Source organism: Chrysochloris asiatica, unplaced genomic scaffold, assembly GCF_000296735.1.
Source record: "Chrysochloris asiatica unplaced genomic scaffold, ChrAsi1.0 scaffold00093, whole genome shotgun sequence".
Classification (NCBI taxonomy): Eukaryota; Metazoa; Chordata; class Mammalia; order Afrosoricida; family Chrysochloridae; genus Chrysochloris; species Chrysochloris asiatica.
The window spans coordinates 3,424,592-3,448,657 of record NW_006408611.1 but is presented as its reverse complement, the minus strand read 5'-3'; the positions used below and the strand labels follow the sequence as shown (position 1 = coordinate 3,448,657).

At 40.0% G+C, this 24,066-nt stretch overlaps 1 protein-coding gene and 1 pseudogene across 5 annotated transcripts in view; both read right to left on the bottom strand.

Annotated features, from left to right (window-relative positions):
• CTNNA2 (catenin (cadherin-associated protein), alpha 2) overlaps window positions 1–24,066 on the bottom strand; it is a 1,482,995-nt gene that overhangs the window by 823,694 nt on the left and 635,235 nt on the right. The window lies entirely within an intron of this gene.
• Window positions 1,120–15,901, bottom strand: LOC102815095 (annotated as a pseudogene).

Sequence of the window (24,066 nt, the reverse complement as noted above, 5' to 3'; positions counted from 1 at the left end):
TGGATGGCTACAGATAAGTTCTTTCAGTAATATACTTGTCTTAGACTCATTAGAGTGCCTTAAAAAAAAAACATCCAACTGAAATAGTGGCTTCTTCCCAGGGGATCCACTGGGTCAGTCCAATTCAAGACACAGAGGTCAGCTCAGATTACATACACTGTTTTTACTGGAGACTCCAAATGACAATTTTGATAGATTTTCTCAAAGGAAATAGGATGATCATGAAGAAGTTTTAAGAAAACTGAAGATGCATTGGTGAGAAAAAAGTCAGGAAATAAGTTCCAAGGAATTGTTTTCCATCTTGACAATGTACCGCTTCAAGGGTAGCAAGGCCTGTTCTATGAGAATTTTGTCGGGAAATTATATCCTATCCAACCTGTATCCCTGATCTTGCCCTTCAGACATGTTTTTGTTTTCCAAAATCAAACAATATTTAAAAGGAACACAATTCGAGTCCCTTGAAGATGCTAAAACTGCTGTTTTGACTTGGTGTTAATGAAAGAGTAAAAAATTCTTTAGGGAAGAGTCGGTGGTGGTTGTGTGCCATCAAGTCATTTCTGTCTCAGAGTGACCCTGTATAGGGCTTCCAAGGCTATAAATCTTTATGGGAGTAGAAAGCCTTATCTTTCTCCCGCAGAGCGGCTAATAGATTGGAACTAATGACCTTGCAGTTAGCAGCCCAGCTCATAATCCACTATGCTAGTAGGGCTCCTTCAGGGAAGGGTTAGAGAGATGGAAAAACTGCCCTTAGAAGTGTAGAGATCAAGATAGAGGCTATGTCTAGAAATGATAGCTTCACTTTTTTTTAAAAAACAATGATATTCATTTATTAAAGAACAAGGACCACAGACAATATTTTAAAAATCTAAGACCAAAAGGTCTGTAGGAAGTCACCAAGTAACTGTGTACAATCGAGTATCAAGGGCAGAAAATCCCTTCCTGATGAACACCATTAAGCAAAGGATGTATAACATCCATCACACATCTGTTTTAAGGACAGCATTTTCTAAAAGTACACACCTATTTATAAATACACATTGTCATATCAAAAGCTACAGAGAAACAATCGGAGTTAAGTTCCAAAATGTGCTATCTTTCAGGAAGGCCTTTTTTTTAATCTTAGGGTTTTAAGAACACCTTCTTTGTCTTGGTCTTTTTCATGCTTCCATTTTCATCTTCTTCAAAATTAGCATGATCTCTTTTCTTAGCAAACTTTTTTTCCCAATGATCTCCACCAGGCTTTCATGCCTTCTAGCCATTTCTTCATCAGACACATCAAGTTCCACTGCTTCATCTTCAACTTCTTCAGCTTTGCTCTTAAGAGTTCATCTGAAGCATTAGTTTCTCAACCTCAGGATTAAATCCTCGGAACGACATTCTTCCATAGAGAAGGTCCTCGTATAATGAGAAGCTCTGCTCTTCGATTATGAGGCTCTCCTTCTCTTTCAGTTCTGGCAAGGCCAAGTACCAGTGCTCTTTATTGATTCTTTTCTTTTCTTCTTCTTCCAGCTGCTTCTTGGTTTCTGAGTCTAGTCCTCTTTGCATGGACTTCATGTGCAGCAGGTTCTTGGATAACTTCGGTCTGGGCTCGGCCGCTATGGCGCTCCCTGCTCGGCACTGCGTTCTGGAAGTCCGCCCTAGCTTCACATTTTGATATTTTTGTTCAATAAAGGGTTCAAAGATCTTGTAGCAATGCTTTTTGACGTACTGTCATAAACCTATGTTGTATCACATCCCCAATTCTCATAGTATCTAAACTCCAATGACTCATAAATGATACCACTTGGTAACTTTTGTACTTGATTTACAGAATGATGCTGTTGTTAAGTGCTGCAAACCCAGTTCCAATGCATAGCAAACCTGTATAGGGTTTCTAAGGAGTGGCTGGTGGGTTTGAAATGCCAAGTTTATGGTAAGCAGTCCAGGGGCTCATACTACAGCACCACACCAGGATTCCAAATATTGAATACTTTCTAAATTCTATAATTGAATTGTGCACTCTCTCTCTTAGAGACTTGTTGTTTTGTGAGCCACTGAGTTAGTTCTGGCTCATAGGGACCCTTTATAGTGTTTCTGAGAGCAGACAGTGGGTTTGAACTGCTGACTTTGTAGTTACCAGAGCAGTGCTATTCCTATAGAACCACATCAGGGTTCTCTTGGCTATTAGGAGCTATAAATGGAGGAGCTATTAATTTATTCCCCATTCTTACCCTTGAGTTAACACATGAATTCATAATGACAAAATCACGACCAGTGCTCTAAAACAGGGGTCGGGAGACTATGGTTCACAGACCACAAAGTGTTATGGGTAGTAAAGAGTTATTGGGGCATAGCTACACCTAGTTCTTTACAAATTATCTATGGTTCTTTTCCTGCTGTAATGGCAGTAGTAACATACTACATGCAGCCCCAAAGGCCTAAAATATTTATTATCTGGTACAGAAAAATAATTGGTTCTATAACACAAACCATTCTTTACAGTATTTCCACACATCAACACCATAAACATATGCTGAGACCTTACTACATGCAAGCCACTAGTTCAGAATCCTGGTGTGGCACTAGAGGATACGCCCTGAACTGTTAACTGCAAGGGTGGTGGTTCAGACCTATTGGCTGCTCCATGGAAACCCTATACAGGGTTACTATGAGTCAGAACTGATTTGATGGCACTTAACAACAACAACAACAAGCCACTATTACAGGTTGACTGGTAAGTTATTTGACATCCCTATTTGACTCAAACACAGAGGAATGAAGAGGTTAAGCTGTCTGTCTAAAGATGAAAGAATTAAGTGGTATATCCAGGATTCAAATCCTGACCACTAGATCCAAACACTCTTTTGCTTAATTGCTTTGTTGTTTCTAAGTGCCACTGAGCAGCTAGTGAGTTTGAACCGCTGATCCTGCAGTTCAAACTGGCCTTGTGGTCCAGAGCTTATCCTATAGCGCCATACCAAGACTCCACAACCACCCTTAATTTTTCACCCCACAAAATACCACAGAAACAAATTCCATTCCCAGAATTATGCTCTCATGACAAACCTGACAGCAAACTGCAGGTTCTGCACCAGTCCTGAATGCTCAATATATCACATTATTCATAAGAAGTCATTTCTGTCTCTCTTTTATAGCCAGGCTTTTGAATTTCATCTTTCATTAGTTCAATTAATTTTAGTATTTTCTGTGATATTCATTAGGAAATGAAGACAATGGTCCCAAAGTTCTCTGAAATTCATGTTCAGGCTCAATGTTCAGTACTGGGACCCATTGTCTACTACAATTTCTTCAAGTGTCAGCTAAATAATATTTTTTTCTATGGTCTGATTCCATCCTCTTAACCACTTATCAGTACACATTACATCTGCTAACATAATCTCACAGCACATAAAACCACACCTTGCAAATATAGGAACTTATTTGTTAAATGAATGAATGAATGATCCTTAGGCTCACAAGGGCTGGCCCACTTAGTGAAGGAAGGCCACGATGGAAATAGAAACAGCACTGAAACGAACAGCTCACAAAGCATGAAGCCTCCATCAGGTCTTGGTTCTTACTACATAATCTAACAAATCGGGTGTGTAAATATCTCGGCCCCTAGACACCACTACTACTTCAAAGCACTGATCTCATTACATTAGCCATTTTTTTCTTCACTTTTGCAGGCTGTTCTAGAAGAACCAGACCATGTTTGTAGGTGTAAACACAGCTTCTGATAATGCCATCCTTAGGAGGAGTCTGTCTGCACTTGAAATCATGCTGGGTTAACAGCAAAGCTCAGTTACACATAACTTAGGCAAGCTGTCTCTTAGTCAGAGGAAGATATGACACGACACTTTTGATGGAAAAAATGGAGCAAAATTCAGGCTGTTGTGATATCTTCAGATCCCACAGCAAAGTGATGTTTGGCTCTGCCCCCAAATCTCAGTCATTCTTTGTAAGAGTATGTTGGAGAATAATAGTCTTGTGGGAAAGCAGAGTCCCTGAGTGGTGCAAACTGTTAATATGCTTGGCTATTAACCCATAGGCTGGAGGCTCAAGTCTAATCAAAGCCATCTTGGGAGAAAAGTTTGGCATATATTTACAAAAAATAAGTCATTGAAAACCATATGGAGCACAGTTCTACAATGCAACTATTAGGTCATCATGAGTTGAAATCAACTATTGAAAACAAAAGCTCTGTTCAATGCAGTCTTTCCCAGGGGGGCTCCTGAACTTAGGTGTGATCGCCCTCATCCTTTAGAAAGTGTATATTTCTCACTGTGTACTGTGTTAACAACAATTGCACCTTTGTTGTCTGTTTCTGCTCTAAATACAGAAATGGTTTTGTGACAAAAGACAATTTGATTGCAAGGTAATGGGAATGGGCATGGATGCGCCCTATCTGAAGTAATAATAAAAAAAAGAAAAAAAAAGGAAGACATTTCTATTACATGCAAGTAAAACCTAGCAAAGTTGATTGTATTTTAACCTCCATTTTTATGTTACAAAAAGGACTATTGACTTTACAAAACAATTTGTCCCAGAATATTTTATATTTTTTTGATACAACTCTAGATTTGATTTAAAAAAATTAGCACCATTTTCCCATTCAGAAACCTACCCATTGACTATTGTAGAAGAGAGAGTGTATCTGAAATAGTTCTCAAGCAAAACAAGTGATCAGTTATCTTCTCTGAGATCCGATCTGAAAGAGGTAAAAATACCTCGGGAAGAGAAAAACAAGTTATGTTACTTAGAAGAGAGTATTTTCTATATCTTCAAAATACTAAACTCTTAAAGACTCATCCAGTGCCCTTTAGAAAGAGCAAACTCAACAGGGTTGAAGGATGCAGATAATAAAATGGTAATAAACATTTAGAGAGTTTTCTTTAAAAAACAAAAACAGCAAACAAGTATATTAATAAATGGTTGGTCTTAGAAGTAAGGTAATCACCATATTCTCCAACTTTGTTTATTCCAGAATTTTATACAAGATCCAGAGTTAACACACCGAAATCCAGTAGACAATTTTGTTATATTTCCCTCCAACTCACCAGATAATACTTAAATGTCTTGGTTGTTATATGCCATGGAGTCAGTTCTGACTCACAGCGACCCTGTATAGGGTTTCTGAGGAACAGTTGAGGACCTTCATCCACTGATTTTGCAGTTCAAACCAACCTTGCAGTCCAGCGCACTAACTCACAGAGCCACACCAGGACTCCAAATGTCTATGATACCATGAGTTTTAAATATCTTAAAACACCATTCTTGTCCTTCAGAAAATCGTAATGTAAAGTAGGGGTCAGCACACTTTTCTTATAAAAAGCCAGATAGTATCTCCAGCTTATGGGTCAGATGGTCTCTGTCACAACTACTCAGTCTGCACAGTAGCATTAAAGTAGTCATTGACAATATGCTAATAAATATACAAGGCTGTGCTCCATTAAAACAGTATTGCCCAAATCAGGCAAGGGGACAGATTTGGTCCATTCACCTATAACTAACTCCTGATCCAGACACAAGGCTATCATCTACGGGCCACATACTTATAAGAGATCTGCAAACTATAGAAAACAGTATTTAAATCCAAATGAGCATTGTCCACCACTGTTCACCAAAATAAAATAACTCCTACATGTTTGTATGGCTATATTTTCAATGTACATCAATACTGTTGTGATGAATACATTTGGAAATAATTTTATTTTTCACTGGTTATTTTGTCAGTTATTAGTTGTTAACAGTTGTTAAGTGACCCCTCTCCAAGACTGAAGCTCAAAGGGAACACATGAGCAGGCATTTGAACTTGCTGGAGACCATGTTGGTCTACTGGTGAGTGGAAGAGGGGGAAAGGCAGAAATAAAGAAATGGGCTACATTCATCCATGTTTTATAAACGCCTGTTGACTTGGAGATGAGAGATAGAAGAGGAAGGGCTGGTTGGTCCAAAATGTGGTGAGACACCTGAGCCCATGGACAAGGACATAACCACAGAGGGCTAGAACTGAGAGTGAAGCACCCAACTGATATGAAGTGAGGGAAGATGCACAAGCATGCCCAAACTTGCAGATAGTACCTATTTGACCTAGCCACGATGGCTTGATAGTCAGAATTTGGCTAGAGGAAGATTAAAAAAAAAAAAAAAAGAGCAAGAAAATGAGTGTAAATTGCTACAATTTGATGCACTTGACCTATACTTATGGATGTACAAGCTCAAAATACCAACTGAGAGAAAAGAAGTCTTCACATCAAGTATCAATCCTATCCCCTTTGTATATATGGTAGATAGGGACGGGTAAGTTAGATACTGGCTACCTAAAATGAGAGGACAATAAAGGCACAAAGTGACTGGCTTAAAATTTTTCAAAAGGGAGTTTAGTTTAAAAGTGTGTGGGGGAAGGCAGAGTCCTCACTGAATAGTTTTTATCTTGTCTAGACATGTCTGGTGAAAAGAGATGGGGATAAGATTCTTATGATTCAATAGTGAGTAAATGTTACCATGACTAATTGCAACTGTCACAACTGTAAAGGTAGATAGAAGTTTTGTAACAAAAAGTAGTGAGTAGTTAATCTTACAGTCCAGGAACAGAGGACCCTAGGACCATCAAGGGAGAAAAGCACAAGCAGAATGTGGGACCCTATCCAGAGAAGCAGCGACACCAGAGATGAGGACATGGAGAGAGGGTGCAACTGAGGACTCTGGACTCCTGGAAAGTGAGGGATTGGGTGCTGGCAGCCAGAAGGCAGACTTGTAGAACGTGCCCTTTGGTTGTTTAAATGATTATGTATTCCTGAGTGGTTTTTTACGTCCCCCCCCCCCAAATAAACAAACAACAACCAACAACAACAGAGGGAATGGAAGCAAATACTGTTGAATGCACAGAGGATATTGTAATCATTGCAATGAAATATTGGTGTAAAGCCGATGTTCTTCCATGTAAACTATCACTCAGTTCACAATAAAATCTTTAAAAAAAAAAAAAAGTTATTAAGTTGTTGAGTATTTTCAGACTCCTAGTGACCCTGTATAGGGTTTCCAAGAAGTGACTGGTAGGTTATTAATTATGTCCATTTGAGGATCCACTGAACTTCTAACAGCATAAAATCATAATTGTACTCCAAAAAACAGAGCAGTATCTACAAATTTTCATATGCATTTAAAAAAAATCATATAGTACCTGTGTTTTTCAGCCATTGCCTGATTTACAATGTCTTCTGTCTGGGATTAAATGTAGTATAACTCTCACTTCAGCAATATGCATAGAGAGTCTCCAACATCTGTGTTCAGCACACACTGATCCTGGCGATGCCAGATTCATAGGGCTGACTCGCTGATGGATGGCATTAGACTAATCATTTCACCAGGCGGCCTTAACAAAACTCACATGTAACTTACGGCTCCAGTCCCAAGCACAGCCGGCTCCTGATTAGCTCTCTAATGGGGGGATGCACTGAAGCAGAAAATTCCAAACAACAGGTGATCCAAATATAATTTTTATTTGGTTCAGCAAATGGCCTGATTTTGATCAGTTTTACCTTCATAATTTTGTTTTCCTTAGACTAAGACAATCTGTTGGACCACACCATCTGACAACGGAACGAAGTGTGCAAAAACACAGGTAGGTGGCAAAGAGCAGCTGAGTAGGATGAACAATTTGCTGTGGAGATTTGAGCAAGTGTAACTGACAGAAACTTGAATATACATCATTCAAACAGTCCTGCAATCAATCAAGAAAATTGGCCTCTAAAGTTGATAATAATGATGAAAAAATTTGTAAAGCCTTTTCTGACCACACCTAGTGAAATTAGGTCCTTGTCACTCTGTATCTCAGGGATTAAAAAACTTTCTGTATAAAGGAACATATAGTAAATATTTTAGACTTTGTGGGCCATATCATCACGAATAAACTCTGCCATTGTAGCAAGAAAGAAGTCACAGACATTAAGCAAATAAAAGAGCAAGGCTGAATTCCAATAAAACTATTTATGAACACTAAAATTTCAATTTCATACAATTGTCATGTGTCACAAACTATTACTCTTCTATTTTTAAAAAATTTTTATTTTAACCATTTGAAAATGCAAAAATCAATCTAAGCTTGAATTAAACAGGTGACTGACTGGATGTGGCAAATGGGACCTGCTCTAGCACATCACCCCACTTAAATTACTTACCTCAATTTATTATCAGCATTTGAAATTATACTGTATGTTTATTTCCTGTCTGCATTCCATCTGCCCTCACTAAAATCTACAAGGAACCACATATATCACTTTCATTTTGGTATATCCAGGGTCTACAACATAATGTGGTAAAGAGTTGTTATTGTTGTTAAGTGCAACTGAGTCAGTTCCTACTCACAGCAACTTTGTATAGGGTTTCTGAGGAGTAGCGGGTGGGTTTTATCTGTTGACCTTATGGTTCAAACCAACCTTGTGATCCAGTGCTTATCCTACAACACCAAACCAGGACTCTTGGTATTGGGTGTTGTTGTTGTTGCTGTTAAGTGCCATCAAGTTGGTTCCAACTTATAGTGACCCTATATAGATTTCCAAGGAGCAGGTGGTGGGTTTGAATTGCTTACCTTGTGATTCGCAGTCCAACGCTGAACTTACAGTGCCCCCCATAGGCATCCAGGTATTAGTAAATATTTGTTGAATGAATGAATTGTTCAATGTTATTAGTAGATTAGTCTTAAGTATGAGGAACCCTAGTAGCGCAGTGCATTCTGAGTTGGGCTGCTAAGCACAAGGGAGCAGTTTGCATATACCTGCTGCTCTGTAGAAGAAAGCGGTGTCTTTTTGTTCCCATAAAGGGTTTCAGCATCTGAAGCCCTTATATAGATAGGATCACTATGACTCAGAAGTGACTCCACAGCACACGACCACCATTAAGCTACCACCACGAGTCTTAAGTATATACCATTTTAGAGTGTTCAGCACCTCTACATAAAATATATATTCTTTAACTTCAACTATCAACACTTTGATTGATGTAGGGCAGAATTTTTCATCAAGATTTTATATAAAAATAAATGTGGAGTAATAAAGACACTTGTCCAGGAGCACAAAAGTACTAGGGAGTGGGACTTAGACTTAGAAAGATGTGTGGTCTCTCATTTAGAACTCTTTACACTCTCCTGGTGTGGCACTGTCGGGTAAGCACTGGACCGCAATGCCTGTTTGAACTGCAAGGTAGGCAATTGAAACTTACCAGCTGCTCCTCGGAAACCCTATATGGAGTCGCTAGGAGTTGTTGGGAGTCAGAGCTGACTTGATGGCAAGTAACAACAATAACAACAACAACACTATCTGCTTGTGCCTCTGCTACTTGAGCAGATTACATATTGCTCAAGAACTATATTGCCTAGACATTTTAAGTGTGAGATATTGGATATTAAGAGATTAAAATGACTTTGTATTCTTTTCCTTCATGTAGTTTTAACTAAACTTTCATTTAAATTTCTGATGCTTGTCAGCCTTCTAAATGACTCGGCTAAAATCCAATAAAACTTTATTTTTGGACATGCACCCATCAACCCTCCAAGCCACTATAGTGGTGCCACCAGGGAGATTCCTAAACTATAAAGTTGTACAGAAAATCTGGATGCTGAAGCTTCAGACATGAACTTTGTAGTCTGATTACTTGTAACCTACACTCTACAGACGATGAAACAAAATCCAGATAACTCCATAAACTGCTCTTTGTCACTCCCCTTTACATAGCTAATTCTCCTAAGCATTTATTGCTCATCCTTAGTGGGAGGAGTCCTGAGCCATGTGTACTGGGGTGATATATATTGATAGTGTGATATATAACAATAGGCATGGACTTTGAACTCGGGCACACCAGAGTTCAGATCACTGATGTATCATTGTTAACTACACGATGTTGAATAAATGTCTTACATTTTAATCTCTAAATTGAGGAGCGGTACTATTATGAGAATTAAATAAGATTACAAGTAAAAAACTTCCCAGGATGGCCTATTAGATGCCATTCAATATTTGTTGCCCTCTAGACTGGGGGAGCTCTGGTAGCGTAGTGGTTACGAATTGGGCTTCGAACCTTAAGGTCAGCAGTTCAAAACTACCAGCTGCTCCGCGGGAGAAAGATGAGGCTTTCTACTCCCTTAAAGATTTACACCCTCGGAAACCCTGTACAGGGTCGCTATGGGTCGGAACCGACTCGACGGCACACAACAACAACAACAACAACAGACTGGGGGATGGGGACTAAAACAACTAAGAATATTGAACTGGGCAACAGGAACCAGTAGGAAACTCACTAGAGGTAATCTCTTCAACATGACACCTTTATGTGACTTAATAAAAAGGGTTCCTGAAGGCATTTTTCTGTCATATACTGCAACACTGCATATGCTATAACTAAAAACAAACAAACAAAAACAATTACAATGACCATAATGCATATGGCCACCCCTAGAGCAGTGGGTCACCCAACCATATATGCAGCAACCCTTATAACCATGCATGCTGTATTAATTGAGAGAAGGCAAGTGTTACTAGGGAGTGACCTTGTCAAGGACAGCCGCATAAATAAACATGACAAGTTAGATTTTAAGATAATGAGAACTGGATGGAGCTGTGGGGAACGAAGTAAAGATAGTGCTTAGTAAGATTAGAGGTACTTAGGTTAACAAGGCAGGATATAATCTATAGGATTCGATTTTATCTTAAATCAATCTCTTCTAAGATATATTAAAAAAAAAAAAAAAAAAAAAAGAAGGCCAAAAACTGAGCAGAAATTAAGGGTCCTACTACCACTAAAAAATATGTGTTAAGAATGGAGTATGTCCCTTGGACCCAGAACCCTATGTTAAGAACCTTCTAGATCTAGGGGGAAATTGATTCTAAGACATACGAAGATTCCCAAGGGACATGAAGGGAGACAAGGGCCTTCATCTTCTTCCAGAGCCAACAAAGAGAGAAAATCTTCTAGAGTCAGCATTCTGAATTTGATCTTCTAATTTCATAACCTATCACAAAATGAATTTCGGTGATAAAGGCATCCACTGTGGTTTTCTCTTTTATGTTTTTGTTGTTTAGTGCTGTTGAGTCAGTTCCCACTCATAGTGACCCTGTATAAGGTTTCTAAGGAATAGCTAGTAGGTTTGAACTATCAAACTTAGAGTTAGCAGTTTAGTGCTCATCCTACAGTGCTGTACCAGGAATGCCTTTCACAGCACCATTAAATAAGCAAAGTAGCTAATTTCTTCACCAGCACTGTGGGAGATATTTTGCAGAAACCACTTTGTTTAGGATCTGCAAATCAGTCCAAAATTGAAACACAGACTGACCACATAGGCCATATCTGATGGAACGACACCAGCTTCCAGGAATACTGGTTTGAATACATATCCATTCATGTATTCTCTAGAGCAGATTGCTGTGATGTAGTAGGGGTGTCTGCCAGGGATCAGGAGAGAAGAGAGTAGCAACACAAGCTATGGGCCATCCTTACCACTGACAGTGGATAATTTTTTAATTAGCCTGCCAAAGGAGAGGGCTAGGGGCAAAGAGGTAAGGTCACTGGATGTTCTGGTTAATGGTGGGTTAACCCACATATTTGCTGCATAAGAATGAAATCACACCTACACAATAGTCTTCCTAGGCACGACAGCAGAGACAATCTTTCTTGGGGGTAGAGTTTCCAGAAATTGTGGTGAATCAACTGCTGTTCCACTCTGGGTTCTCCACATGTGATACCACACCAGTACATGTGCCTCACCTTTGATGTTTAACCCTGCTGGGGCCTCATTAAAATGGAAAGCCTTTTGAAAAGAGTAACTCTTTCAACCAACTTACATCAAACTCATCAATTCCCATTTTTCTTCCCTCAAGCAAGATTAGCTCGTGGTAGAGGAAGCACTGGGGAGCAAGGCAAGAAAGCACTGTTGGGGGCAATATATGGTTAGAAAAGATAAACTCTAATGCTTCAAAATTTAGTTGAAGATGAGCCCTGAGGCTGAGGATAAATACCACGCTCAGCACAGTTAATACATCAACAGATGCCCACACCAGGGAATGGGAAATGACGTTTCCTTACCAGATACACCACAGGACAACCTCTGTGTACCTCATTTTAGCATTGAGACCCCTACTGAAATACATCTGACAACCTGACAGTGAATATTCTGGTCACATTTTGTTGCTGGCTCCTCTCCTGGAGCTCCCTGTGATCTTCAGTATCATTAAGAATCTCACATTACAAGCATCTGTCAACTAAAGGCAGGGCCCACACCTTTCTGAGAATTATTAGTCTGAGGAAAGGGGAATTAAAGGAGGTGACCCTTTCAAAGCATATGGCCTAGGCCACCCTTACAGAACAAGAAGATAGTAAGAAATGAAGAAAGAACAACTTTTGTGGAACACTTTCCATTTACCAGGTGGAGTCCTGGTGTGGTGCTGTGGCAAGGTTGGTGGTTCAAGCACACCAGCTGCTCCTTGGAAACTCTATACAGGGTCGCTATGGGTTGGAATCAACTTGACAACACTTAACAACAACAACATGGGGTCCTGGTGGGATACTGTAGGATAATCGCTAGACCACAAGGTCAGTTTCAACAGTAAGGCCAGCAGTTCGAACTCCCCAGGTGCTCCTTGGAAACCTTTTAATGGCTGCTATGAGTTGGAACCAACTCGATGGCACTTTAACAGAGCAGCAACAACATGAATTCCAGACCATGCTTTCATGCTGGAGTTGGTCCAGGTGTTTGGAGGACCTCTTGCACTCCCCAGTACTAACCTCAGCTCAGAGGCCAGTTCTCTGAATGCCAAGGTAAGAGTTACCCAAACCCTGTTTTTAAGTACTAGAATTGCTTAGTGTGGAGAGCTGCCCTTTTGGCCCAATGGTGGGAAGTCTTTCTAGTTGGCAGTGGGTAGGGGTCGGAGAAAAATAAATGAAAGAATCTTGGAAAAGTTTAGGTACAAAGTTTGAGAGTCCAAGGGGAGAATCTGTGTTATCTTTCCATATAATGTTCCGGGGTAGTGCAGCAGGTTAATGTGCTAAAGGGTGGGTAGTCAAGTTTATCTTGGCTCTTCTTAGGAGAAAGCCTTGGCGATCTACTTTAGAGAAATCAGACATCGAAAGCCGTATGGAGCACAGAGCTCTCTCTCTCACATGTTTGGAAGCCATGAGTTACAACTGACTTGATGGCAGCTTTTGTTGTTGTTGCTTTATGTTTTAAAAATCTTTTTACTGTTAGTAAAAATGATGGAAGTAGTCGTTTTCTATCTTTTCTAAAAGTAATGGTTGTTGAATGCAGATTTAGACAGTAACTCCTTTACCAATGCTGTAAACAGTTTGAACAATTTCAAGGTCTGAGAACTTAAATAATGTGTCCCAGGTTACACAGCCACTAAGAGGTAGACCCAGATTTTTACTCAATTTGTGACTAGTGTCTTCATTCTCTCATGGCTGCCAGACACCAGGCTGAAGAAAGGATCATCTTAATTTTGCCTTGGATACATAACTTAGAATAAATGAGGACACAGGGAGTTTAATTTTAATTTTTCTTAATAAATGTAAAGGTAGAACACAATCACAAGAATGGGGTTTTCCATGCCCAGATCCAGAGAGTGGTCTCAGAGGCCTTGGAAAAGGAAAGCTCTTCTAATTCTGTGCTTTCTAAATCTGCAGATGGTAGATTTTCCTTGATCCTGACAGCTGTGACCAAGGTAACGGGGGTGGGGAGTTGTGGGTGGTTTTCACCTTTTCAGCAAACTGGAACTAGTATTTATGACTACCTCCCATCCTAGTTTTGGGGTCTGGAGTCCTTATGGTATTGTAGGATAAGCACTGGACCGCAGGGTCATTTGGATTACAAAGTCTGCGGTTCAAACTCACCAGGTGCTCCTGGGAAACTCTATATGGGGGTCACTATGAGTCAGACCCAATTTGACTGCACTTAACAACAACAACAACAACAACATGCTGGGTGATTTCATGTGCTATTTCACCATTATAAACATTCTTCAAACAAACAAGCAAAAAATAACCAAACCCACACTCATGGAATCAACTTCAACCCTTAGTGGCCCTAGAAGACAGAGTAGACCAGCAGTGGGTTTCCAAGGTTATACAACTTTCTGGCCAAGCATTTACAACCACTGCACCACAGCAGGGATCCTAGGAACACTCTTAAGAAAACAAAATTAAGAAAGGCTCACTCATTCACTCAATTCCACAGAGATAATAAATGGGATCATACATGGTTCTAATTTCCAAGACCTGGTTTCTGTACCTGGTACTACATGGAGACTATGGTAAAACTGTGCGCAACACCCAAAAATGAATGTAGACTGGAGAAGCAGAAATACCAGTTGCTGCTGAGTGGGTTCTAACTCATGGCCATCCCATAGATTTCAGGGTACAGCAGTGCTTCATAAAGATTTCATGGCTGTGGCCTTGTGAAAGCATTATCACCGGACCTGTACACTGGGGCACCACTAGGTGAGTCTAAACCACCCACCTTTCTGTTAGTAGTAGAGTATGCAACCATTTGTGTAACTCAGGAACTACCAAAGCAAAAATAAGATCGAGTTATCATTTTAATTCTGGGTTTCTAGATGCATCAAAGTCTTTAGCATTGAAGGGTGTAGCTTCACTCACTTGCTTTAGCCTCTCTCCAGATGATTCTCACTTTTGGTGGCAAAGAAAGAGAAAACTGGCACCAATAATTCAAAAAAGTATTTACCTTAGGGTCTTCTCCCATTTTAACTGGACTCCAACACGTAGTCTAATATGGAGGCATCAAATGGTCTGCCAGGCACAGAACTAAATAGCAGTGGCTGATGAGCTGTTTGATCCAGTGTGATCAATAATTCTATCTGTGTGTTTTCCCAAGAAAGAATTCTATATAAAGTAGCAACGAGCAACTTCTGGCCCTGATAGTCCCATTATAATAGTCATCCTTTCATTTTTAAAAAGCATTAAAATCAGAAGAATCACAGCAAAGCTGTAAAACTGTTGACAATCAGCAAATCTCTAAGCAAGTTTAGCATCATCCATTCTGATTCATTAGAATCTCTAAAATTTTAGGTCACAGAAGAGCCATCTGTGATGCAGTCTCCCCAGAATATTAAAACACATACAATGTACATTTACAAATTGAAAATTAATAAGGGAACATGTTTAAAAATTGACTATAGCTACCCAAGGGTTTAAAAACACTTTAAAGTGCATAAAGAAATCATTTGGCTATGCAGTCTATCTTACTGACAAATAAGTTGCATTTCTTCTCAGAATTACTCCTGCTGAATTAACTTTTCAATGTGTTGGTTATTATGGTCACATACCAACATCATATCTCAAAAACCATTAATACAAATCATATCCCCCCACTCCTCATTTTGCATCTTTCCAACACAAGGTAAATGACCCAGAACAATGCAAAGATATTCTTCATGAATGGCTGGTATACCAACAAACAAAACTGTATTCTGCCAGTGGGAATGGTTTATTTTCTGTTAAAAGCTTCTTTAATGTTCCTGGCAGCAAATACTACATAAATGCTCTTAGCAGCACTTTCTGGACAATAGGGGGTTCCCTGCAGGGGCTTCCTTTTTCCCCCCTTTAATTTGGTTTCTCTTCTTCATCAGCCTGCTTTGTTGCCAGGTATTCATCTAGCAGTCATTTGGGACAGGAATCTTCACTGGGGAGATGAGGCAGAAAGAAAAGGTACCATGCCTGAGCCCCAACAGGTTTGTATAATAAGGACAACCAACACATACTTTGAGTGAGGAATTTTATTTTTAAACTTATTAACAGGATTTGGGTGAAAATTTACGGAAGAGATACGTTCTCCATTAGAGAATTCATACATGTTTTGTTTGGTACCATTGATGGCAATCCCACATTGTTCTAATACTCTTTGGATTTCTTCCCGCATTCATCATTTTCATTTTCCTCTTTTCTATCCCTTCCTGCCTTCTGGGTTTTATCCCTAAGCAAATGCAAAGGTTTCCCTTTCCATTTCTTCTGGTTGGTTGTTTTAAGGAATGTGTTCCTTCCTAGCATTACTGTTCACTTTATAGACTTGTCTGTTGTTTGAGTGAAAGTTGAATTATGTGAAGGAAGTTTAGGGTTTCTGAGGAGCAACTGGTGCATTTGAAGTGCCCAACTTGCTGTTCAAATTGACCTTATGGTGCAGTGCATTAACCTGCAGCACCACACCAGGACTCCTTCAGACCATCAAGCCTCGCCTTTTTTTCGTTATTTTGAGTTTTGTTCCATATTGTCTCCCATTGTATCCAGGACCTCCTACTGTTATCCTTTTCAGAGCGGTCAGCAGTGGTGGCCAGGCACCAATTCGCTCTTCTAGTGTCCTAGTCAGGGAGACTATGGTTAACATGGTCCATTCCTCCTTTGGACTATTTGTTTCCTGTATCTAGATTTTCTTTACTCTTCTTTGTTCTAGGTGTGAGAGGCCAATACTTGTACTTTAGATGGTAGTTCACAAGCTTTTAACCAACTGTAATGTAGAACGCTGTTTTTATGCTGTGCCAATTGACTATTGTGTCCCCTGATACTCTATGGTCCTGGGTCCCAAACCCAGTAACTCATTTCCTTGAGGTGTTTGGTTATGACAAAACAGTTTTCATAACTTTGCCCCCTGTATGTTATACTATAGTCATGGATATATTTGCTATACATATTGATGCACAGGTACAAATATCCTTTGTCAAACTACGTATATTTGTGGGTGTTGTCCCATTAACCTGCTCAATCTGAGTATCTGCATCCACTAAAAGATTGTTATTATTTTTATTGTAAGATTTCTTAAGTAATATTATTTACTTTTGTTGCCTTTAACTATGAAGCTTCTCCCAGGTCTTCCTCTGCTGTGATCTTTTTCTGCTGACCTCCTATTATTATATATTGCTTTTCCCTCCAGCCAAGTAATTACGTGCTTACCCTGTAGTTAGTGATCTAACCTTCTTTCCTTTTCCACCCTGGTAACCTTTAAAGTATGTTTCTGTGTGTAAAACTTTTCTTGACTTTCTACAGTAGTGGTTTTACACACGATTTGTCCTTTTGTGATTGACTTATTTCACTCAGCATAATGTCCTCTAGGTTTTTCCATGTTATGAGATGGTTTGAAGAGTCATCATTTTCCTTTAATGTTGCCTAGCCTTCCATTTGTTTCCTGTGTCTTGATTTTCTCTACTCTTTACTCTGTGGATATCAGAGTTTGTTTATCCATTCACCATTTGAGGGGCCCTTAGGTTGCTCCCTCTTTTTCCTATTGTGAATAATAATGCAATGAGCATGGGTGTACATATATCTGTTCCTGTTAAGATTCTTCTTCCTCTAGGATTTGTGACTAATGAGCCCTAGTGTGGTGCTGTAGGATAAGCACTGGACTACTAACTACAATAATGGCAGTTCAAATTTACCAGTTGCTCTTAGAAACCCTATACAGGGTCACTATATGTTGGAACAGACTCAGCAGTACACACAACAACAACAGCATATGCCTAGTAAGAGGATTGCTAGATTATATGATATTCCTATTTCCAACTTTATAAGGAAGTGCCATACTGTTTTCTACAGAGGTTGTACCATTTTAGTCTTAGAAGCAGTGTATGAGGGAAGAACCAAATTTCACCAGTGTCAAGCATATACTTGAACAGCACCAGGTGCTTTGTGTATGCTATTTCAATCAATTCTCCTAAAAGCACTAGGAGTAAGGCAATCAGGTATCATCCTTTGTTGTTAGCTGCCATTGAATGAGCTGCAATGGTCGCCCCACTGAATAGCGTGTACACCTATACAAGAAGGAAACATTTCCCAGGCCTGGGCCATGCTCACGGTAATTGTTGGGGCTATGGTGTCAGTCAATCGCACTGAGAGCTTCACTCATTTTTGATAACCAGAATTCTGCTGTAACACAAACAACATCTCTACCCATTGGTTTTTCTTGATGGCGTGTCCACAGTTTGTGACCCAAAGTCTTAGCATCCTCATTTCTACACACTCTCTCTTATTTCTTCTAGGACTGATTAGTTCTTTCTTCTGACAGTTCATAAGTTACTCAAAAGTCTAGAGTCACTGCTGTGACCATAAGTAGGTCTTACTGAACTGTGTATGTATGCCATGCGAATAACCACATGTAAAAGTTGTCATGGTTGCACAAAGCTACACACACACACAAGTCAAGGACTGCTGGGTGAGAAACTCATTATGAGGAAATCTGAGTGGATGTATGAAGCAGGTGCCAACTGAGATACTGAGGATCAAGCATAGGAAGCACAATCTTATGAGATGATAGGACAATTTCAGGGTCACCAGCAGCAAGATGAACTCCAAACCTAAGCACAGAGCTAATGAGGTCAGAAGCTCCCACCTCTCTCAGTTCATTTCCAATCACATTGGTTATGACTCTAGAATACAACTTTTGTTGCGTATATCATAATCATTCAGACAGTTGACCTGTCTGAGGAACAGCTTGTGCTTCATTCACCCTTTTATGCTAAACATAGTTTCTAATACACTGCTCTTTATATATACATTTTAAGTGGACTGAGAGTGCATAACTGAGAAGACAGGACAGCTTTGTCCAAAGTAAGAACATCTGTGAACAGCAGGGATACGTAGGAGTGAAACATCAATCCAACTATCCCCAGAAATTGACATGATCACAATGACTCAGGAAAAATGATCTGACAGCAGCATAGGAAACAGGGCAAAAGTGGGAGGTCTTGGACATGGGGCCTTTCAAAAGTTATTGTCATAACTAATCAGGAAGCATGTGGAGGCTGAACTGCACAGAGGTTCTGGGCAAGGAAAGATGTGGGAAAGACTGTGAAGGAAGTATCAACTGTGAATATTGAATGACATTGTGCAAGGTGCTGAACTCAACTACTGAGTAAAATCCACACAGGGCCTCTGCTCTCAGTAAGCAGAAATTAAACAAATGACCACAAAAATAATGTTATAATTAGCAACTATGATAGATAAAATGCAGAAACATTGCTTGGTCCTATAAAAACCTAGAAAAGTGAGACTGTCCTGGTCTAGGAAGAGAGTAAAAATAGGACTGAATGGAATTCAAGGTAAATGAAGGAGTCACGGTGACACAAGAGCTAAACGTTCGTCTGCCAAACAAAAGGTTGAAGGTTCAAAACCACCTGGGATCTGGTGATCTGCTACCATAAAGATTACAGCTTAGAAAACTCTATGTGACAATTCTGCTCTGTCACAGGTGGTTACTATGAGTCAAAAATTGACTTAATGACACAAAATACAACATAACATAGTATAACAAGAGGCAAACTAGGAAGAGGGCATGAAGCAAAACATTTCAGTCAAAAATACAGCATGTGCAAAGGCCCCAGAGTAGAGAGAAAAGGGGCCATGACCACAGTTTTTGTTAAGAGCTATCGAGTTGGTCCCGACCCATAGTGACACTGTATAGGGTTTCCGAGAAGCATCTAGAGGGTTACTGAACCACCAACTTTGAGGTACACAGTTCCAGGTTTATCCTACAGCACCACATACCCGGAACTAAAAGAAGGCCTGTAGGAATGCAGTACCACCAGGTAGGAGAGAACGGCAAAGGAAGCAGCTAGAGTTGTAGTCAGAGCCAACTGTGAAGGCTCTGCAGGTCATTATAAAATTGTCATACTACTAAAAATTATTGATACAATATACCAAGTGAATAGCGTAAGAAAGGGGAAAGGAATCGAAGAAGATTCTATGTAGAGCTGCCAAATACATTACATGGATTCTACTGTCCCATTTCCCTGTCTGCATTCACAGCACTCAGGCCTAATGAGCCCCTTCACTTGAAACTCCTCAAGAACCAAGGATATTTCATTTTCTAGTGCATCTCTAATCTTACCAACTCTCTCTTAAATACACCACTGATCACAAGAAGAATCAGAGAGGAGACACAGATGCTTTGTCTATAGTCCATTGCTGCTGCAGACGCCAGAACACAGAGCAAACAGCATGCTGATAACCTGCTTCTGTAAGTAAAGGATGGCATCTGAATTGCCTGAGTCCTCTCTGCTTTAACAATGCCGCCTCTTGCCACCAGAGGAAGAATTGGTATTAGGCTATCAGGCACAGACATAATTAAACAAATGTATTCATTTTTGGTTTCTGAATGAAACTATCAGAAAAAAACTAACAAAAAAAGAAAAAATCTGTTCAAGTGAAAATCGCTATAGGTTCGATATTTATTTTTAATTTTAAGAGTCAGTGTGAAATGCTTGGCAGATTACAATCATAATGCATAGCATCAACCATTTTTTTCAATGTTATCAATTTGACTTTTATAGAACTTATTTTAAATGTATGGGGCTGTCATCTAGCAATCAAAAATTTCTTTAGAACATTCAGGGGGAAAGTATTCTAGTAGGGAAATGCAGCAAAATAGACATTTTCATAACCTTTTTGCTGTGGTGGCTAGTATTCAAAAGGTTATGGGAAACTGTGGAGCTATTCAAGACCCTCTGGGAAATTCACTACTTCTCCAAAAAAAAAATCATTTGCACATTGTCTTTTCTATCAAACATTAACCTCTTTTCCAATCAGACTTATTTCAGCAAGAAGTCACATAAACACATCAGGAGAGCAAATGTAACTATGTATGTAAGAAGCAAAGTAATATGAGAATACATGTGTTTTTTATACCAGGCTTTTATTAGGTTGACTTTTTGAAGACTCAGTGAAACGGATACTGATAAATGTGCAAGAGCAAAATTATTATTGCTCATACTAATTAAAAACTGTCTGAATTCAAACTTGGCCAAATATGGAGGTATGAGGAGTATGTTCATCAGAAGGCTTTGGATTTCCACCATTGGACCTGGGAAGGATGGTGTTTGATTAGCCACAGAGATAGAAAGTGCAATGTTTTGTTGTTATACATAAGGCTTCCAGGCAGAATGATCCTTTTTGTTGTTAATTGCCTTCCAGTCGGTCCCAAGTCATAGTGATCCAGTATAGGGTTTCCAAGGAGTGGTTGTAGAGTTTGAACTGCTGATCTTGTGGTTCAAACCGACCTTGTAGTGCTGCAATTATCCTATACCACCACACCAGAATGATCCTTAGAAATGGAAAATATTGACTCCAACAATGGGCACAAACATACCAATGATGAAGAAGATGGTGCAGGGGTTAACAGCAGTTACAGGCAACAAATAAAACTGAAGAGATTCAAGACTCATAAGATGGTTTGACCCAAATAACCTAGACGATCCCATCAAGCACCAAGTACCCAGAACATTGGACTGGATACTAGACCAGGTGATTTAGAGAATTTTCTTACCTGCTGGGGGAGAGAAGACCCACATATCCCAAACAAAATCAAAGCAGCAAAGTATGAGAGAGGAGTTCCATAATATTGAGCAAAAGAATTTTGTTAGAATTTGTGAGAAAAAAGGTAGTAGACTAGAAGAGTCAGAGGAATCTCTGTGAAGACTTGACGGACTGACAAGATGGTGGTTGGAGAGGACATCTAAAGGTGAGAGAAGCAATATGAGGAAAGATTATCAAGGACTTTGAATCTTCTGTGAGGATACTAACTTCAGAGAACTAACAGGTATATTCTGGAACCAAGGAAGAAAATAGTATTTGCAGTTGTTGTTGTTGTTGTTAAGTGCCGTCGAGTCGGTTCAAGATCTTCTTATTCGAGATCAGGATGGGTTAGCTATTTGTTGTTGTTGTTGTTGTTAAATGTGGCTGAGTCGTTTCTGACTCATGTGGCACTGTGGATTAATACAACAGACTGCAAAGTCGTTTGAACTGCAAGGTTGGCAGTTCAAGCTCACCAGCCACTCCTAGGAAACCCTATTCAGAGTCGCTATGTGTTGGAACCAACTCGACAGTGCTTAACAACAATGGGGTTTCCAAGGAGTGACTGGTGAGCTTGAACTTCCGACCTTGTGGTTCAAATTGACCTTGCAGTCTAGTGCATTAACCCACAGCATCACACCAGGATTCCTATTGTTGTTGTTGTTGTTAAGTGCCATCGAGTCGGTACCGACTCATAGCGACCTTATGCACCACAGAACAAAACACTGCCCAATCCTGGGCCAACCTCACTACTGTTGCTACGCTTGAGTCCATCAATGCTGCCACCTGGCTAATCCATCTAGTTGGCTCAAACTCATGTCCCCATACCTCAAATGCTCAAATTCAAACTGGTGAGCATCAGTTAAACCTGGTAAAGTGCAAATTCAGGGATTATAGCTCAAATGTCATAGGTCTTGGGTTGGACTCAGGCATCTTTTTTTTTTTTTTACAAGTCCATCCCCCTCCCCACCTCTTCATGATGATGTAGTTGGTGATTTCCTATCACAGTTTGATAAACCAGTGTCATGAAGCATAAGTGAGTAAAAAAAATTAGGCAAACTTAGTGGTGGTGGTGGTGGCGTGTCACGGAGTCAGTTCCGACTCATAGCAACCCTGCACAGGGTTTCCGAGGCTATAAATCTTTACAGGAGCAGAAAGCCTCATCTTTCACCAGAAGAATGTCTGGCAGTTTCAAACTGCTGACCTTGAAATTAGCAGCCCAACTCATATCGTTTGTTGTTGTTGTTAAGTGCCATTGAGTCGGTTCTGACTCATAGTGACCCTGTTCAACATTTCCGAGGAGTGGCATTATCCCATAGTGCCACACCAGGACTCCAACTATTACCGTAATAACAGTATATAATAACAAACTATATAAAGTCTGAATACCTCTGTTTAATGTTCTTTAAATTGATCTGAAACCTGCACATTGGTTTCCCCACACTACAATGGAAATTTCTCTGTCCTCCAGGATTCCAAATGTATGTTCAATCCATTGTCCACATGCCACCATTAAGGAGAGCGGACAGTCACTTCATGGTCCTTTCAAATGTCCAAGATAATTAACACAGTTACCCAAATAGCTCGTGTCTATAATAAGTGATTTCTGACCACTTTACACCTCTGAATCTCTCAGTTTTTCAAAACCTCTTTGAACTGGAATACTGATAAATGAGTTCAACATGAAGCTTTGCTATAACTAGGTAGCCACAGGGCTGCTTCCTCCCTAATTCTGTCCATCTTGCCTTTATTAAGACATTGCAGGATCTCATTAGTGTTTTCAGGGGCCTATATCACTAGTAAGGAGCTCTGGTAGCGTAGTGGTTACGAATTAGGCTGCGAACCTTAAGGTCAGCGGTTCGAAACTACCAGCTGCTCTGCGGGAGAAAGATGAGGCTTTCTACTCCCGTAAAGATTTATACCGTCGGAAACCCTATACAGGGTCGCTATGGGTCGGAACTGACTCCACGGCACTTAACAACAACAACAACAACAATATCACTAGTAAATGGTAAAACTGATAGAAAAAGAAAATTAATTTTTCAGCACAACCATGTGCAATTGCAACATTTCAAGAATAATACGTATTCTAAACTAACTGAATTCGTCCAAATCACCCCAAACCACCGTTATGATTCCAGCGTCTATGTGTGGGACCTAGTCTGCTTCCATGGACAAGTCTCTTTCCTGAATGTGGCTCAGGCATGTGTGCGTGTTCTGTGTACACTCTGAGGCCTCATTGGAGTTGTGTGGGTACCAAAAGGCTCAGAGTGGGAGGACCCAACAGCCGGGGTCTGTCCCTGCCTTTTGCAGGGAGTACCAATGGATGAGCTGGGCTTAGACCTCCGTGGACGGATCTAAGTCATGGCCAGCATGTTGTAAGACTCCTTGCCACAGGGGCCAGCGAAGGAACAGGTTGAAGATTTGTTTCCTCCACACATACTTCTTTGGGTTTAGAACTGCAACATGAACTTTCTTTAGAACCAAGAGTCTGGGGTAGGGTCCTGTGCTTCCAGGAAAGGTACGTGGTTACCCCAGCTGTGAGGGGGCTTTGCTTGTGGCTGATCCTTTGGGTGTCTGACAGTGTCTTCCGGCTCAGAAAGGAGAATATGGACGAAGAGGCTTAGAGTGAAGGAGAATCAAACAGTTGTGATTTAGTTTCAGGTGCCTGGTTTAGGGCTGTAATTGTCATATATATATATATATATATATATATATATATATATTGTTGTTGTTGTTAAGTGCTGTCAA